The sequence below is a fragment of the Pinus tabuliformis genome, chromosome 4_1, assembly GCF_031772625.1.
Source record: "Pinus tabuliformis cultivar Carrire ecotype Pingquan chromosome 4_1, CPIR1, whole genome shotgun sequence".
In the NCBI taxonomy this organism is placed as follows: domain Eukaryota; kingdom Viridiplantae; phylum Streptophyta; class Pinopsida; order Pinales; family Pinaceae; genus Pinus; species Pinus tabuliformis.
In genome coordinates, this window is record NC_142303.1 from 991003684 (window position 1) to 991023681 (window position 19998).

At 40.4% G+C, this 19998-nt stretch overlaps 1 protein-coding gene across 2 annotated transcripts in view; it reads left to right on the forward strand.

The window, feature by feature from the left end:
- The window catches only part of LOC149179475 (zinc transporter), a 328009-nt gene extending 308776 nt beyond the window's left edge, over positions 1 to 19233 (forward strand). For both annotated transcript variants that reach the window (XR_016258286.1, XM_089420675.1), the window contains one exon: positions 18770 to 19233. The gene's annotated coding sequence lies outside the window, so the exon portion shown is untranslated. The remainder of the gene's footprint in view (positions 1 to 18769) is intronic.
- Positions 19234 to 19998: the final 765 nt, after the last annotated feature.

Sequence of the window (19998 nt, forward strand, 5' to 3'; positions counted from 1 at the left end):
TGGTTTCCCCTCATTGGATTTCATATGGAGAAAGTAGAATTTGAGATCTCACTCAAAATCCAGCAGACTTATTTGTTTTTCAGGATTTCAGGATTGGAGGGATTGCAATGTTTCCATTGGATTTTATCATGTACTAGGGTATGGAACTTGTATTTAATCAAGAGAACCAAGCCCTCTATGCAGGGGAAACTCCCAATAATCAAGATCATGTAGGGTACTAGGGTATGAACGTGTATTTAATCAAGAGCACTAAGGTCGTTCGACTATGTAGGAGGAGACTCCCAATACAACAATGGTCCTTCTAAAAGAATGGGATGTGGATGCAGAAAATCCTGATTTGGATCTCTCTCTTGCAGCCTCATATATTAATATAAATAAAGGCTGATTTTGAGATTTGGATATATAATAAAGGTTGCTTTTGGATATTCCGATATTTTTATTTTCATTATGTGATCATTCATGAGTAAATGTGATGTAAATTAAATCTTAATGTTTAAGTGTAATAAATTATAATGTATCATTTATGCTTTATGATTGCACACACACACACACACACACACACACACACACACATATATATATTTAAATATTTTCAATATATATATATATATATTCGCGTTTCCCCGTTTTGTGCAACTTAGGGTGCAAGCTACAAAGAATTAATCAATCTTCTTCCTTTGTAAACTGAGTGTGTTATGACGCGAAGTTGGAGGGATGAATCTTAAGGGATCCCTAGAAGGGTAAGTGGAGGAGGTTGTCTAACAAGAGTTTCCACTTCCACTATCATGCATAGGGATCTCTCTCTATATTCCTACTTCATCCTGTGTCTCTTTTGCCTTGGTTTTTTGAGTTCTTCACATGAAAGGATTCAACAACAACTCACATTTGGGCTTTTAAATCAGCTAAGACACTTACATAGGGCTTAACTTGTCCTTGAATGTGTGCTAAGTGGTATTTCCACCTTTGCATATACCATAGTTTTTGGACTTGGTGGTTTTGACCCAGAATCGACAGTGCTACCTGACCCCCTACTTTAACTAGATTGGTTCAGCTCAGAGCCTTGTAGACATAGTGCAATTAAGTCAACCCTTTGTCAAATTGGTTTGGTCTGTTTCGGTTGCTGAAGCCCATTTGATCTGCTGAGTATGACGTTAGCTTGTTTGAATCGCCACTCATCCATCCCATTTGACTCACTTGAGTTTTATAAATTCTAGTTTTTGGCACTTGAAATTCATTTTTGCATAGTTTCTCCTTGTCCGGTCTTAAGATGGTATTCTCACTAGCATCTAGGGCTTTTCAAGAACACTAATATGGAGAGCTTCTACATGACTAGTGCACAATATCTGTCATCATACCTTTGTCCTGGCACCCTTGTGCTAGATTGCAGAGCTGAGGATCAGGGTACACATTTTCAGCTGGTTTTTCGTTTCAGATTTAAGTGATAAGTGGTAAATTTTCATGTTTTAGACGCTAAGTTCAGTGACTGTTCCCTTCTTTTTGAGGGCTTAGTTTTAATTGTTTCAAGGGCATTTTCCTTTTTTAAGTTATGTTTTCTTTATGGATGTTGATATGATCATATGATTGGCTATGGATTTTTTGCATTATATTTTGTATAATGTTTCTTCTCTAATTGAAATTCAATGCTATCTATATATATATATATATATATATAACTGTGGGTGGTTGACTTGCCAGTTTCTTCCAGGTCACTAGTCAAGTTTCACTGGTGGGCCAAAATGTGTCTGGAGTTGAATTCAGCCCATAGAATTCCATCTTGTCATGGTTGAATACTATCTTAAACTCAACCATTTGGCAATGGGTCCATGTAGTGGGTCTTCTTTTTGGGAGCCATGAGAATGCCTCTAACAGTGAAATTATATCTGCAAATGCAAAATCTACCCTTATTTTGTGAAGAAGAACCTGACAAATATACAGTCTAAGAGATGAGGGTTAGAATATTTTTTAGATATCTTTAAATGGGCACAAGAATCCACTGTCAAATCTCCTCCAAGATTGTAGAAAATTTGTAGACTGGTGAAGTAGATAAATTTATCCACCAAAATCAGCACCAAGTCAGGGCCAACTTTGCTCAAAATCAGTGTTCTTTGCTACAGCTCCAAATTCTTCACATGCCAATAAATGCTTAATTATAAGAGTGAGTTAGATCTGGGTGAGGGATTGATGGTATCTTAAAATAGAGTAAGGCTAGGTTTTAGGGTCTAGACCCATTCTTGGTGGCAAAATTGGCACACAGGTCAGAGGTTATATACAACCAACCAGTTCAGAGAGCTGGTTCAGGCCTGTTTTTGGTCAAAATGGAAAATTATTTTGAACTGGTGGATTCAAAATGAAGTGGTCAGCTCTGATAATTATGATAATGGTACTTCCTTTCTTGCAATAAAGAACAATATGATTACACTGATGAAATCATTAATTAACAAGGGGATATTGCAATTTCCTCCCTCTCCTGAGATAGGTAAGCATAGCGAACATGTATACTTTAGTACCAAACTCCATAGAATCCATATATTTCTATATAAACTCATTTTGGTTGCAACTTTTGCAGATAGATCAACTTTAGACTCTGTCAACTCTACAAAGAAAAGGCTGGTTGATGCAGCGTTAAAATCTTCCATACATTACTTTCTCCATAGAAAAGTGGCCCTTGTGAGCAAAATAGAGCTTTATATTTCCTTGCCATGTTGTTTGACAATCCATAAATCTCCTGAAATTGTCACCTTCTAGCTGAGCTGACCAAGAATGAAGTTTGCTTATTCTAAAGTGGTCCATACCCACAGCACTCAACGAACTCTACAACTTTAAAAGACATATTCCACTATTAACTCTGTTTGAAATGTAAGCAAACCATTGGTTAACCCTATATTTATATTCAACGAATTGCAATGACAAGGAGGGACTGATTGATTACCAACCAGCCTAAAACTTGGGACTTGAAAGATGTTCTGACTTCAATATGGTTTGACACTACTTCATCCATCTATTATCCTTATCCTGAATTATCTGACTCTCGCTAATCCTTTCTACTATTTGGGAGGTAATTCATATCCCTTAATGTAGTTTATTGGTTTCATAGCAAAGAAGTGCTTGTCATATACTATCTCCAATCCTTCTAAATAGGTCTACTCACCTATAGTTGTATATTAAAGATATTGGATTTTAGAATAATAACTTACAAAATTCCAATATATTAGTGTTTCCATAGATATAAAGCATTGGGAGCAGTGTTGCACGAAGCGCCCCCCCCGGTTCCAAGCCCCGAAGCGCGTCCCGTACGGAAGCGCCTAGGAAGCTTGGCCGGAAGCGCGCTTCCGAAATTTTTAGACGCTTCCTGGAAATTTGGAAGCGCTGGCGCTTCCGAAGCGCCGAAGCGCGCTTCGTACGGCGCTTCCCAGACGCTTCCGTACGCTTCCAGAAAAGCTTCCGGAAAAGCATTTAGAAAATCGTTTTTTTTTTCAATTTTTTTTTAAATTTTAGGTGAGTTTGCTTGTTGGGGGTGGGTCCACCTTGGGTTAGGGTGACAAATGAAAGCAAAAAAAAATATAAATATAGCAGATGCTCCCTCATGGTAATGTTAAATTCTTAAAGTAAAAGTGACATTCTCCTTTATTTTTCATTTTCATCCTTTTACTTAAATTTTTAACATTACCATGAAATGACTCAGAATGTTTGAGAGTGGTTCCAGCCTCATTGGACTTCATATGGAGAAAATAGAATTTCATATCCTATTCAAAATTCAGCAGACTTAACAGTTTTCAGGTATTCAGGATCAATGGGATTGTGGCATTTCATTAGATTATATCAAGTATGAAGGTATGCGATTAGCATTTAATCAAGAGCACCAAGCCCTATATGTACCCTGGTGTTGGTGGTGTTAATTGTTGAACTCCTTTGTCACGCGGCACGCCCTTAGCAAAAAATTACCTTTCAATCAAGTCAAAATCATCGATCAAACATGTTAAGCTTTTTCTACCATATTTTAAGTCTTGAATTAGGTAGTTTGATCAAAATTGGGCAATGTTGACTAATATCCCTAGACAATCGAGGTAGAGGCAAAGGCTAGACAAGAGGAGAAGAATCTAGATTCTAGATCATTAATGTACAATGGATGTTATATCTATCTTGATTTATGCAAAAATATGCATGTTTTCATGTCTTCTACAATTAATTTGGTATTTGGGATGTTTGTTTTGAGTATAAATGCAAAAAAATATAAAATATATATATATATATAGCAGACGCTTCCGCAGACGCTTCGCTTCCTAGATTTTTGGAAAATGACGTTTCGGCGTCCCCGCTTCCAAAAAACGCTTCCGCTTCGCTCCCGCTTCGTGCAACATTGATTGGGAGTGATTTCAAGTTCTTGTTGAAATTTCTAAGTATTACCCGTTAGAAATTTTATCTGTATTCTCTGGTTTATTTCTCCTACTTGTTAATTACAAACAATTTATTTAAACCTATAAATATCGAAATAAACACAATACAGTCTCAACCATCTACATATCAACAACTGAAAGAAATAGCAAACACAAAAGTGATGCCGTTATTTTTTGACAACTCATCCCCAAAAAAACCTAACTTGGGAAAACTAGTGGAACAATTCTGAGGGTTATTTTCTTATGCAGTCTATCTGAGTACAACTGGGTGCCAAACCGGCTCACCCGACAGAGAAAATAATCCAGTGGTAATACCTCTCTATTCGGAAGCAGATATTTAGAAAATCTGCCCCACGAAACCCTCTCTAGCACAACTGAAGCAGTGTGTCAGCCCTCTTGGCCTCTGCGTTAGCGCTCTTGGCCTCTCCATCAACCTCAAAATCCTCTGTGTTAGCCGTCTAAGGCACTGCGCAGCCTCTACGACTTTCTGCGTCACTCCTATTGCCCTCTGTGTGTATGATGCAGGCCCTCTGGCCTTTGCGCTGTCTCAGCTAGCCTCTACGTGGCATGTTCTGGCTTCTGTGTCTGCCTCTCTGTCTTTGTGCTGGTCTCTCAACATTATCTCTATCTCTCTGTCCAATACTCACTGCCCCTTGCTGCAAACTGATCATTGATTTGACTTTTCTTAGCAAACCCTGCTCTAGAAAATCAAATCACTGATCACTCTGGTGTATTCTCCAACTAACCCTTAAGCCTCCTCTTATACTTTTCCTATTGGTCCTTTAGCGACCGAGATTACATCTCTAATCAACGGCTAAGATTAGATTTGGTTTGATCCATGTCTTTTGGAACCTTCTAACCCAGTTTTATCTTAATACCCATTAATATTTTATTTGTCCTAAGTTTAGACTTAGGAACTCCACTAAAAATATTAATTATTTTAATATCTCTTAAACCGGGAAGAATCTGCCCAAACCATTTTTGGGTCTTGGAGATCTCATGTGCTTTAGCGTCTCCACCAATTTTCATGGCTAGAGCACATCTAATGCTACCCCAAATCAACACTCCCTCTTAGTGAGGATTATGCTCTAGTAATACTTAAACTGAGCATCACTCTGATTATACGGCACTGGTACCTATGCTAATGCCAGGGCTCCCTGCCCAACATCCTCTGCACTGCTGCATCCTGTACTGCTACCCATGGCTCTGTAGGAATTTACAGGGTAAGTTCCTCAGAAAGAACACCAAAAGGACACCGCTCACAACCAGATCTCAAATCAATACACCAGTATTTTTGACGTGGTTAAAACCCTCAAAGAGAGAAACAGTCCACGGCCTGCGCCAACGTGGCTACTACAGGCAATTTATTAATCAAAGAATGAAAATTTACATAAGCTTCTCTCATGCACGGATTACCCGAACAATGACCCTCCATGCGCTTTAAATAGAACTCATGGACCAATCGGGTGTCAAGCCACGGATCAAGTGTCGGTAATACCGAGGAGAGAGTGAACCGTCGGATCACTACATATCGTGACCGTCGGATTGTAAGTTACAAAATGTACAACGGTAAAGAAACACACTTTACCTAACTCTATACCTAACTCTACACTAGACCAAGTTGTACTTAACTATTTCCTATGTGTCGGAATATCCTAACATCCCCCCTTAAGAACAACTTGGGATAGGATTGAAGGATTTACAAATATGACACAATAGGAGAAGGAAGGAGGCACTAGATCCTATCCCCCCTTAGTGACAACTTCCTGAACTCCAAGCATATATCGAAGTTTAGTGAACTTCGCCTCTGTGAGAGCCTTTGTGAAGATGTCTGCAACCTGATCATCTGTTGAACAATATTGCACTTCAAGAACATGGTCATGAACGAGCTTTCTGATGAAGTGCATGTGTAGTTCAATGTGTTTGCTGCGCTGATGTTGGACTGGATCTTTGCATAGCTGAATGGCACTTTGATTATCACACCAAAGTGTGGTTGGATGCTGCTGCTCAAAGCCAAACTCTGATAGGATCTGACGAAGCCACAAGGCTTCCTTACTAGCTTCCACGGCACCACGATACTCTGCTTCTGCTGACAAAAGAGAAATGGCAGCCTGTTTCTTACAAGCCCATGTAATAGGTCCTGAACCAAGAGTGAAGACATAACCGGCAGTAGACTTCCGATCATCAGGGTCACCAGCCCAATCAGAATCAGTGAAACCAACTAATAGAGGAGCTGCTTTGGCACTGTAATGAATCCCAAACTGTACTGTACCTCGAACATAACGAAGTATTCTTTTAGCTGCTTTCCAATGACTTTCACGGGGGTTTTGCATAAAACGAGCAACAAGGCCAACAGCAAAGGAAAGGTCAGGACGAGTATGGGTTAAATACAAGAGTTTTCCTACGAGTTGACGGTATAAGGTAGCATCAACTTCAGGAGAAGTACAAGAGACTGAAAGTTTGACTCCAGACTGAAAGGGAGAAGGGGCTGGCTTACAGTCTTCCATGTGAAAATGACGAAGAATATCACAAGCATACTTGGACTGGGAAAGGGAAATACCCTCCTTGGATTGCAAGACTTGAAGACCGAGAAAATAGTGTAAGTGTCCTAAGTCTGTCATTTCAAATTTCTTTTTAAGGCTAGACTTCACATGGTTTATAAGGTTGGGATCACTACCAGTAAGGATAAGATCATCAACATAAAGAACAAGGATGATAAGAGAGTTGCCCACTTTCTTGGTGTAGACAGTATTGTCAGAATAACACCTAGAGAAGCCAGATTCTAAAAGAAAGCTATCCATTTTGGCATACCAAGCCCGAGGAGCTTGCTTGAGACCATAAAGAGATTTCTTAAGTCGACATACAAGGCTGGAGTCTGTTTGGATGAAGCCAATGGGTTGTTCCATATAGATTTCTTCATGCAAGTCCCCATGCAAGAAGGCAGATTTAACATCCATCTGATGGACTTCCCATTTTAAAGAGGCAGCAAGGGAAAGAACAAGGCGGATAGAGTTCATTTTAGCAACAGGGGAGAAGGTTTCAGTGTAGTCAATGCCTTCAACCTGTGAAAAGCCCTTAGCAACAAGACGAGCTTTATGTTTATCAACTTTCCCATCTGGTCCATACTTGGTTCTGTAAACCCATTTACATCTAACAAGTTTGCGTCCCTTTGGTAGAGGAACAAGATCCCATGTATCATTTGCCAACAATGAATGATATTCTTCATTCATAGCTGTTTCCCAATGTGGATGGCCTGAAGCTTCTACAAAAGTGTCAGGATCATGATTTACTGGAGCTTGAGCCAGTAAAGAAGAGGCTCTTTCAAACTGAGAACGAGTACGTCGCTGATCTGTAGGATCACCGGCAAGATCACCTGCTGCATCCCGAGTAGCACGAACCCATCTTGGAAGTTGAGGATCCTGAGAAGGTGGGGGAGGATTTTCATCCTCACTTTCATCATCTGAAGAAGAAATGTTTTCAAAAGTAGAAGAGATAGGAAGAGGTGGCACATCCGCCGGACTAGGCTCGCAGGCCGATTTATTTTCATCAAATTTTACATCTCTTCTAATGATAACATTTTTGGACTTAAATGGAATAAGTCTATAACCTTTTACATCTTCAGAATATCCAACAAAAGTACATTTCTCACTCTTAGGTTCTAAAGCTTTATGCTTTTCATCAGGAATATGGGCCCATGCTTCACTTCCAAAAACACGAAAGTGACTTACATCTGGTTTAATGGAACTCCAAGCTTCTTCTGGAGTGATATTCTTTAGAACCTTAGTAGGAGTGCGATTTATTATATAATTTGCACAATTAATTGCTTCGGCCCAAAAACTAAGACTGAGTCCTTTAGATTGCAGCATACAATTAGCCATTTCCTTTAAGGTGCGATTTTTCCTTTCAGCTACACCATTTTGTTGTGGAGTGTATGGAACAGTATGTTGCATTTGAATTCCATTTTCGGTGCAAAAGTTGATGAATGTGTTTTTAACATATTCTCCACCATTATCAGTTCTTAGCTTAAGAATTTGATGTCCAGATTGTTTTTCAACAAAGGCTTTGAAGGCCAAAAATGTGTTAAATACTTCGCTCTTGAGTTTTAAGAAGTATACCCAAGTGCGTCTGGAGAAATCATCAATGAAAGTTAAGAAATACTTGCAGCCAGAGAATGAAGCAACAGGAAGTGGACCACATAAATCACTGTGCACAAGCTGTAAAGGGGCTGAGGCGTGCCAAGAGGCACGTTTTTCAAAACTGTCCCGATGATGTTTTCCGAGTACACATCCGGAACAAACACCATCTCTGCAAGATACCATAGGAAGACCTGTCACCTTATTTTCTTTACATAGATGCTGAAGGGAGCGATAGTTTAAGTGACCAAATCGCTCATGCCAAAGTTTGCTCACTTCATCATTATGAGCAACAAACACTGAGGGAAGATTTGATGACCCAAAGTTGTGAAACTTATACAACCTTGTGGAATCATCAGCAATACCAGTAGCTAGAATCTATTTAGGATCTCTCAGATCCCTGATTACAACATCATGAGGTGAAAATTCAACAATTTTACCTTCACCTGAATGAGTTATCTGATATACAGATAGAAGGTTGCAGGATAAGGTTGGAACACATAATACATCATTAAACTGACCATTGTCTAGATGAACAGTTCCAGTCCCTACAACATTAAGAGATCTATCATCACCAACATATATATTTTTGGTGTTACAATCATTTAAAGAAGAAAACATGGCTTTGTTTTTGGCCATGTGATAAGAGGCTCCAGAATCAATGAGCCACTCATGAGAATGAGAAGAAGAAGATACATTTAATGCATAACCAGACTGAGATGATTGACAACGACATGCAGAAAGTGCCATTCCTGAAGATGAAGTTGAAGTTGAAGTAGAAGAATGCTCCACATGGATGTTATGTTTCTTCATTGCGGCTTCCAAGGCTTCCATCTTCTTAAAGCATTTAGATTCTAAGTGGCCATCTCGATTACAAAAGTTACAATGTCTATCAGTCTTCTTCCATTTGTTTTTATTGGTCTTATCATTTTGCTGAAATGATCTTTCATTTTGAGGCTGAGTTTGCTTAGGACCCTTGTTTGGTTTAGGACCATTCTTTTTAGGATATGACTTCTTAGGATTCTTTGAATTTGGTTGCTGCTGGGCGGCTAACGCTTTCTTGGAAGAGTTTCCAAGATTAAGAAGACCAAGGTGTAAGAGTTTTTCTTGTTCTCTTATTAAAGAATCACAAAAAGAGTCAAAGGAAGGGGCCTTGTAGTCTTTTCCTTGACAAATGAAAGCTTCCCTTGTAGAATGGAAGGTGGAAACAAATACAGAGTAGGCTGGTCCCAACTTAGTAAGGATGGAATAAATAAGGTTACTATCTTCTTTCTTAACCTTAACACCTTCCAAGAGATATCTAAGGGTCTTGAATTTGGACAAGAAATCTTCAATGCAAGAAAAATTATTAGGATCCAATGTAAGCAACTCATTTTCAAGTTGATGGGCTCTAATTTCATTTTTAATCCCAAAAACTTTAGTGATTTGTTCCAATGCTTCATGAGGAGTTTCAAGTTCTGCAATATGGAATCTAAGATCAGGAGAAATAGACATCCCTATCAAACCACGTGCTTGATCTTGTCTATTTTCCCATTTTGCAGCCTTGTCTTCATCTTTTGGTTTCTTCTCTTGGTCTGTGGCTATTCTGTAGAGACCTTTACTTCTAAGTAAATCTTCCATGTAGGATATCCATTGGAAGTAGTTAGTGCTGTCAAGAATGACTTGGCATGGACTTTCCATTTTAAAAAAAACTGAAGCTGAAGATGCTGAAAGTAAGTGTTCCAATGGATAGATCTCGAAAAATTAGGCTGTTTTAAAAAAAACGGCTCTGAAAAAGGCTTCCGGATGAAGAAGTTATGGCTTTTTGAAAAAAAATTGTTGAAGTTGCCGGCAAAGTGCGGGAATGAAAAAAATCCGCCCCCACAAAATGGAGACTTGAACCGAAGACCTCTACTCTCTTAAAATAGCTTTGAACCAATTGATCTATACAAAAAATTTGAGAGAGAGAGAGAGAGAGAGAGAGGGGGGGGGGCTTGGTTTGCGTGCTTGCCTTGAGAAAGCTCTTTTTCCCTACAAAACACAAAACACAAAACCCAACACGGACATGCAAAGAAAACGAACCTTATGGCTCGAAGTTAGCTTTAGCAAAAAAAAAAAGATATTTTAAAAAATGAACCTTGCGGCTCAAAGTTAGCTTTAGCCGAAAAACTAAATATTTTTCTCAATGTTTCTGATTTTCCGAGATCACACTAAGGTGCAGGGAAAAGAGCATACGCATGAGAAAAAATCTTTCCTTTCTGTTTCTGATTTGCCCAGATCGCACAGAGTCGCAGGGCAAAGAGCATACGCAGAAATGAAAGGTATAGATCCGGTTAAAAAAAAGCTAAATAAACCGAAACCGAAATAAGCAGAGAGAAAATAACAGTAAACTGCAAAAACACTGTATACCTCCAGATCTTAAAAATGACGCAGCTAGGGCTACCGGAAACCTTTTCGCGTGAAACGAAAGGGGTTCCTCACTGGAACAGATGCTCCGAACACAACAGAGCAGTCCTCTCGGCCCGAAAGCAGTCAGAAACAGCAGATCTAGGAAACGGCAGTCGGATGCAGTTCTACCGGCTTCAGATTTGGATCACCAACGGACGCGGCCCTCAAATTGCTCTGATACCATGTAGGAATTTACAGGGTAAGTTCCTCAGAAAGAACACCAAAAGGACACCGCTCACAACCAGATCTCAAATCAATACACCAGTATTTTTGACGTGGTTAAAACCCTCAAAGAGGGAAACAGTCCACGGCCTGTGCCAACGTGGCTACTACAGGCAATTTATTAATCAAAGAATGAAAATTTACATAAGCTTCTCTCATGCACGGATTACCCGAACAATGACCCTCCATGCGCTTTAAATAGAACTCATGGACCAATCGGGTGTCAAGCCACGGATCAAGTGTCGGTAATACCGAGGAGAGAGTGAACCGTCGGATCACTACATATCGTGACCGTCGGATTGTAAGTTACAAAATGTACAACGGTAAAGAAACACACTTTACCTAACTCTATACCTAACTCTACACTAGACCAAGTTGTACTTAACTATTTCCTATGTGTCGAAATATCCTGACAGGCTCTACCACTACCACTGTTGCATCCATACGGTAGCTCTGTCTGCATTCGTGCTGTTGCTGGTCCTTTCTCCCAACACTGCATCTGCACTGCAACCCCCTCTCATCATGCTGCATCGTGCTACTACCGACTCCTACTGCACTACAACTCAATTACTGAGAAGTAAGTAATTGATCCACCCAACTACTGATATCCTTGTCAGGCTAGAAACACTCCTGATGTTGAAGCTCTCTTTGCTGCTATCACATGCTCTCTCTATTGCCTCTGCGCTGTTGCAACAACTCCTTGCCTTTCGCACCATTGCAAACCTCTCTATGTCATCCGACACCATTGCAACCCTCTGTGTGCCTCTCACACCACTGCAGCCTGCTAGCTCTGTGCTACCTAGGACTCCTGCACTGTAGCACTCTCTGCTGCTTCATCCGCATCCGTTTCTACTAACATTCACCATCTTGCTACTTCTCACTTCGGGGCTCCCGTAGCAAGGTATGATCCAAGAGTTTGGGTACCTCAAGGATCCTGCCCCTCATCGCCTGTAGTCCTCCTGACTATAGCTCGATGTCTCCCCACCTCTTCTCTAGAGGTACATGAGCACTCATGGCACACAGAAAAAACATGATCCTAGTCTCCCAGATGATGAAGTTGGATGCCCCATCCAACTTGTCCTGATCCCTCAGTCCATTCATGGCCATCTCTTTGCTCCTCCTGTTGACTCCTCCGAGTCTCTACTTCCCTCTGGAAGTTCTCTCTTCGACTCCCTCTGAGTTGCTACTTCCCATCTGGAAGTTCTCTGCTAGACTTCCTCTGAGTCTCGATTTCCCTCCTGGAAATCCTTTTGCCACTCATCAAGTCACACCTCTCCGATCTTCTATGCACCTGCAACACTGATTCTGATTCCTTGGCTAGAAATCTGCCTCGGTAGCGACTCCCTCTACCTTGGTTTTGCCCCGTTAGGTACTATTCTGCCCACAACACTCCACCAGCTTCACTCCTCGTAAACTACCCACAGCTTCCTAAGCCCCAACAACTGAAAGACTGAGCCTCTAGGCTCTACGCAATCCCGACACTGGCTGAAATGCTACCCTAGCCAATTGCGTCAACCCTCTTGGTCTCTGCATGGTTCTGCGTGAGCCTATTTTTTGTCCTCCTCAGCCTCTACGCTGACCTCTCTCTGGCTTGGACTGATGACGCAGTCCCTCTGCGTTAACCCTTTTTTTGTCGCTTTCTGCAAGGAAAAACTTCTATCACTCGGAACAACTGTTTCTGCTGCAAATGCTCTACTTAAGCTGGTGCCTTCAACTCTCTTGTGATTTGCAACCACGCTCCGATACCATGTTGAAATTTCTAAGTATTACCCATTAGAAATTTTATCTGTATTCTTTGGTTTATTTCTCCTACTTGTTAATTACGAATAAGTTATTTAAACATATAAATATCGAAATAAACACAATACAGTGTCAATCATCTATAGATCAACAGTTGAAAGAAATAACAAACACACAAGTGACACCGTTATTTTTGGACGAATCGTCCTAGGAAAAGCCCAACTTGGGAAAACCATTGTAGCAATTCTGAGGGTTATTTTATTATGCTGTCTATCTGAGTACAACTGGGTGCCAAATCGGCTCACTCGACAGAGAATAATCCGGCAGTAATACCTCTCTATTCGGAAGTAGATATTCATAAAATCTGCCCCACAAAACCCTCTCCAGCACAACTGAAGCACTGCATCAACCCTCTTGGTCTCTGAGTCAGCCGCAAAACCCTCTGTGTCAGCCCTCTGAGGCACTGCGCAACCTCTACGGCCTTCTGCGTCACCCTTGCTGCCCTCTGCGTGGATGACACAGGCCCCCTGGCCTCTGCGTTGTCTGAGCTAGCCTCTGCGTGGCCTGCTCTGGCTTTTGCGTCTTCCTCTCTACCTTTGTGCTAGTCTCTCGACACTATCTCTGCCTCTCTGTCCAGTACTCACTGCCCCTCGCTGCAAACTGATCACTGATTCAACTTTTCTTAGGAAACCCCGCTCTAGAAAATCGAATGATGATCACTCTAGTGTATTCTCCAACTGACCCTCAAGCCTCCTCTTATACTTTTCCTGTTGGTCCTTCAACGGTTAAGATTACATCTCTAATCAACGGCTAAGATTAGATTTGGCTTGATCCATGTCTTTTAGAACTTTCTAACACAGTTTTATACTAATACCCATTAATATTTTATTTTTCGTAAGATTAGACTTAGGAACTCCATTAAAAATATTAATTATTTTAATATCTCCTAAACCGAGAAGAATCTGCCCAAACAATTTCTGGGTCTTGGAGATCTCATGTGCTTTAGCGTCTCCACCAATTTTCATGGCTAGAGCACATTTGATGTTACCCCAAATAAACACTCCCTCTTAGCGAGGACTGTGCTCTAGTAATACTCCAACTGAGCATTACTCTGATTATACGGCATCGGTACTTGTGCTGATGCTAGGCCTCCCTACCCAACATCCTCTCCATTGCTGCATCATGTATTGCTGCCCATGGCTCTGCCACTGCCACTGCTGCATCCTTACGACAACTCTGTCTGAATCCATGCTGTTGCTGGTCCTTTCTCCCAACACTACATCTGCACTACAAACCCCTCATCATGTTGCATCGTGCTACTACCAACTGTTATTGCACTGCAACTCTGTTACTAAGAAGTAAGTAATTGATCCACCCAACTATTGACATCCTTGTCAGGCTAGAAACATGCTCGATCTTGAAGCTCTCTCTATTGCTATCACGTGCTTCCTCTATTGCCTCAGCGCTGCTGCAACAATTCCCTGCCACTTGCACCATTGCAAACCTCTCTGTGCCATCCTGCACTGTTACAACCCTCTCTGTGCCTCTCGAACTGTTGCAGCCTGCTAGTTCTATGCTGCCTAGGACTCCTACACTATAGCACTCTCTGTCGCTTCATCCACATTTGTTGCTACCGACATCCACCATTCTGTTGCTTCTCACTTCAGGGATCCCGTAGCAAGGTATGATCCAAGAGTTTGGGTACCTCAAGAATCCTGACCCTCATTGTCTGTAGTCCTCCTGACTACAACTCGATGTCTCCCCACCTCTTCTCTAGAGGTACATGAGCACTCATGGCACACAGAACAGACAGGATCTTGGCCTTCCAGATGACGAAGTTGGATGCCTTGTCCACCCTGTCCTGATCCCTCAATCCATTCATGGCCATCTCTCTGCTCCTCCTGTCAACTCCTTCGAGTCTCTACTTCCCTCTGGAAGTTCTCTCTTCGACTCCCTCTGAATCGCTACTTCCCGTTTGGAAGTTCTCTGCTAGACTCCCTCTGAGTCTCGATTTCCCTCCTGGAAATCCTTTTACTACTCGTCAAGACGCACCTCTCCGATCTTCTGTGCATCTGCAACACTGATTTGGATTCCTTAGCTAGAAATCCGCCTAGTTAGCAACTCCCTCTACCTTGGTTTTACCCCATTAGGTACTGTTCTGCCCACAACACCCCACCAGCTTCACTCCTCGCAAACTGCCCACATCTTCCTAAGCCCCAACAACTGAAGGACCGAGCCTCTAGGCTCTGTGTAATCCCGACACTGGCTGAAATGCTCCCCTAGCCAACTCCGTCAACCCTCCTAGTCTCTGCGTGGCTCCGCGTGAGCCTTTTCTCTACCCTTCTCAGCCTCTGCACTGGCCTCTCTCTGACCCAGACTGATGACGCAATCCCTCTGCTTCAACCCTTCTTCTGTCGCTTTCTGCAAGGAACAACTTCTGTCACTCGAGACAGTTGTTTCTGCTGCAAATGCTCTATTTCAGCTGGTGCCTTCAGCTCTCCTGTGATCTGCAACCACGCTTTGATAACATGTTGAAATTTCTAAGTATTACCTGTTAGAAATTTTATTTGTATTCTCTAGTTTATTTCTCCTACTTGTTAATTACCAACAAGATATTTAAACATATCAATATTGAAATAAACATAATACAGTCTCAACCATCTACAGATCAACAGTTGAAAGAAATAGCAAACACACAAGTGACACCGTTATTTTTGGACAACTCGTCCCTGGAAAAACCCAACTTGGGAAAACCGGTGCAACAATTCTGAGAGTTATTTTATTATGCAATCTATTTGAGTACAATTGGATGCCAAACTGACTCACCCGACAAAGAAAATAATCCAACAATAATACCTCTCTATTCAGAAGTAGATATTCAGAAAATTTGCCCCATGAAACCCTCTCCAGCACAACTGAAGCACTGCATCAGCACTCCTGGCCTCTGTGTCATCCCTCTGAGGCACTGCACAGCGTTTGCAGCCTTCTGCGTCACTCCTGCTGCCCTTTGCGTGGATGATGCAGGCCCTCTAGCCTCTGTGCTGTCTCAGCTAGACTCTGCGTGGCCTACTCTGGCTTCTGCGTTTGCCTCTCTACCTTTGTGCTGGTCTCTCGGCACTATCTCTACCTCTTTGTCCAGTACTCACTGCCCCTCGTTGCAAACTGATCACTGATTCGACTTTTCTTAACAAACCCTGCTCTAGAAAATCGAATCACTGATCACTCTGTTGTATTCTCCAACTGACCCTCAAGCCTCCTCTTATACTTTTCTTGTTGGTCCTTCAACGGCCGAGATTACATCTCTAATTAACGGCTAAGATTAGATTTGGCTTGATCCATGTCTTTTGGAACCTTCTAACCCAGTTTTATATTAATACCCCTTAATATTCTATTTTTCCTAAGTTTAGACTTAGGAACTCCATTAAAAATATTAATTATTTTAATATCTCCTAAACCGGGAAGAATCTGCCCAAACCATTTCTGAGTCTTGGAGATCTCATGTGCTTTAGCCTCTCCACCAATTTTCATGGCTAGAGCACATCCGATGCCACCCCAAATCAACAGTGATCTTTTCAACTGAGAACCCTTCTTCCTTTTCGATAGTCTCATTCAGTCTTAGCTCCTTCCTAGAGAACTTTTTTGATAGAATTAGGAAGATATCCTACTGATCTTTGAAGTGAGGGAAAGGTCCAAATATGGCTCACAACCAACTCCCAAAACATTTCTTTGCCCTTCAAAGGACAACTTGAAAAAATATGCTGAGCATACCAAATTCTTGCAAATATTGGCAATTCTGGCAATATAAGGGATCTGGCTTATCTAAAATCTCAAAAGCCTTAATGATACTGGCTGCATGTACATCTGTCTCTAAGTGATGTCCAACTAAAGTTGTGTAGGAGCCTTTCCATTCACTGCCCTTGTCATACATTCACTGTTGCTGAAACGGCTGCAGATATTCTAATTGACTTTGAAGTGAGGGGAATGTCCAAATAGATATTGCAACTAAATCCCAGCGGTGTCTTGGACACACAACTCTAAAGTTCTAATACATCTATCTGGAAACAATCTGCTAAGTATTCTAATTTCTTGCAAGTATTAGCAATCCTGAAAAGCTAAAGATATTTGCAGTATTAGAATCAAAAGGTCCCTGATTCTGGCGAAAGAAATAGTCATCTCTAAAGAATACTTTAGCTAAAACTTGCCATGGATCTTCTCTGTTCACTGCTCTTACCATACTTTTGCTGCTCAAACTGCACTTTTGTGCAAATATACCAGGAGAAATCCTCTCCTTTTTCTTACTACAGAGGAATATCCTTGGAAGCATCTAAAATCTTTTGTAACCTGCTGTATAGGAATAGAAATGAGGAATAAAGGACATGGCCAGTTGCTAGAATTATGTCTAGTAAGTGAGTTTCATTTCAAGGGGGAGATCACGATGTTTCTTTTTCTGGAACTTTTCTTTGAATTTTAGGAATCACTTCCATTATTACAAAACCACTATGTCAAAAGGGATGTCCAGATACCTGATAATCTGTCTCAGTTGGATAGTCTTCCATCCTATTTGGAGCCAATCTGGGTAGTTGTCCTGTCCAATTTAGATTACATTTCATGAAGTAGAGATGTTGGTAGATTGTATAGGATTCGGCAGAGTGGAAGTAACTTGGTATGCTTGCCTTGTAGTTTATTTTGTCGTATACCAAGCCTATTAATCTCTTTTGATGATTTTCTCACATTTAGATAATTTCATTTTCTTTTTGGTTGAGCTATGTACAGCTGAAGAAGCTGTTTATCGCATCCATAATCTTAACTGAGGCTGATGTTGGATTCAACTCAAACCAATTTTAGTTAAGACTGCTGGTTATTGTAAAGAGGTCTTGCTGAGGTAGGAGAAACCACCTGTTAACGTTTTCTCCTTTCAATTTTAATGAATATTACCAAACTCATTTTACATGATGTTACTGAACACATTTCATCATTTTGGGAATCTAACTTAAGGTGTTTCTCATGCCTTGATTCTTGAAAAGCTTTGTGCAACATTATAAGATGCATAATTATATTTCCTTGATAAGTTGAATCTTTGCTGACAATTTCTAGAGATAAATAAATTTTCATTGTTTGAATTTCACTGGAAAAAAAATGTTTGGACGGGGATTGAGAGGAGCACCACCATACATGGCGTGGACTTACCACCATGACATTTTATTCTATTCTCTGCCATGATTTTGAGTGCGCTTGATTGTTTGACATAAGGTCTTTTCTTCTGTTCATTTTCTATTCTTTTTTGAATGTAGAACCATCTTTGTGAATACTATCAAGTGGAAATGTATAAGCAGCTTGCCTGTGCCAATCATCTATTAAATTTTACATGCAGTAACTGTTTAATGAAAGTTTAGCATTCAGCCACAGATAAAACATATCACGTAAAGGTGAACATAAATTGTATTTTTTGTGTCTACCTCGTTAAGAAACCTGAAATCTGAGTAAAACAATCATACTAAAATGAATTTCCAGATTTTGTGGGTGGGTGCATCAATTGACGTTTCTTTAGTTCAGATCCGTAGGGCCTGTAGTATTTCATCCCAAAGACCTTGGGGATCAATCACCAAGATGTTATCTGTTATGGGCATGAATTATATGAGGTTCAGCATTGGTTTTTAGTTCATCTAAGAAAGCAATGCGGTAGGGAGTGTTATGTATTTGTTAATGTAGTTTAATTTATTTTTTTGTGTTATTTTGGTTCATACATTTACTTTTTGAAGGCAGACTAAATTTATCCAGCATCATATCATTCCTTTCCTTAGGAAATCAGAGCTTTTCCATAATTCTCAGTTGAAAGATGGAAAAAAATTGCAGGTGGCTTAGGCTTGCAAGGCTAGTAGGCAGAAATATAGAGTTGTTGGAAATTCTCTTGGAAACCAGAATACTTTACAGCATTGTTGAAGGATTCAGCTGCTTAGGGCATAAATTTGTTATCCTTATCCAGGATTTGTATTTTTCACAGTTCCAACCAGACTACTTTTGTTATTGATGTATCCACTTAGAGTTCTCATTTTACAGTTAATTTTCATGTTAGTTGTTGATTTTCAAATTGTATCATTTGTACAGCATTCATTGATTTCTGAGCATTTCAACGTAGAACAAACTCAAATGTTCCGAAAGTGTGTTACTGTTTTCTGAAATGATTGAAGGCCATTTTTGTGGCCCATTCATTACTTCAATTGTAAATGAAACTAGGAAGCTGGGAATTTGCCAGGTTATAATGATCATTATACTATTATAATTCTTATACAAAGGCTTAGTTCTACCAAAGTATTTAATTATTGTGCCAAAGTATTCCAATTGTGAAGTGCTCCTAGGGAATTTCACGTTACAGGTAGTATGGCTGGAATGTGCAACTTTAGAATACTGAATTTGTTCAGAATATATGATGATATGCAGTTCTATTGAAGCTTGTGTTGGTGATAACTCTAACTTGAAAACAAGAAGGGTACCAGCAAAGAGTCAATGCTTAGCATTTACACGAAGCTATCAAAAATTAACACAGAAGTTGAAGTAGAAAAAAACTTTAAAGTTATCATTTTATCCATTATTCACTTGATAATAACCACTATCATGGTAGTAGTAAAACATACTAGAAAGCTATGATAAACAAATTTCTTGGGTCGTGAACTAAGAAGCCAATTTAAGAGGAATATTTATCAAAACACTAGCAAATATAGGGTCTTCCCAAGCCTAATGGGTTAGCTCGAGTGGTTAAGTGTTGTGAATTACAAGTAGGAGGTGTCAGGGTCAAGTCCTCGGGCTGGCTATCTCTGTGGATATTATCGAGCCTCATCCGATGTCCCTGCTAAGTTAGGTTTGCCAAAAATACAACTCACTGGTTTACCCTACATACCATCCTTGAAATGAGGGGAAGTTCTTAGAGGGTTTCCCTCAAATGTGTATTCCATAGGGAAAAAAAAAGATAGGGTCGTCCACTAATCCTCATGGGCCCCTATATTAAGGTCCTAATAAGCATCCATTGTTAGTTTTATTTGTTATATAGTAAATATGCTAAATTTTGTCACTGTACCCTTTGTCTC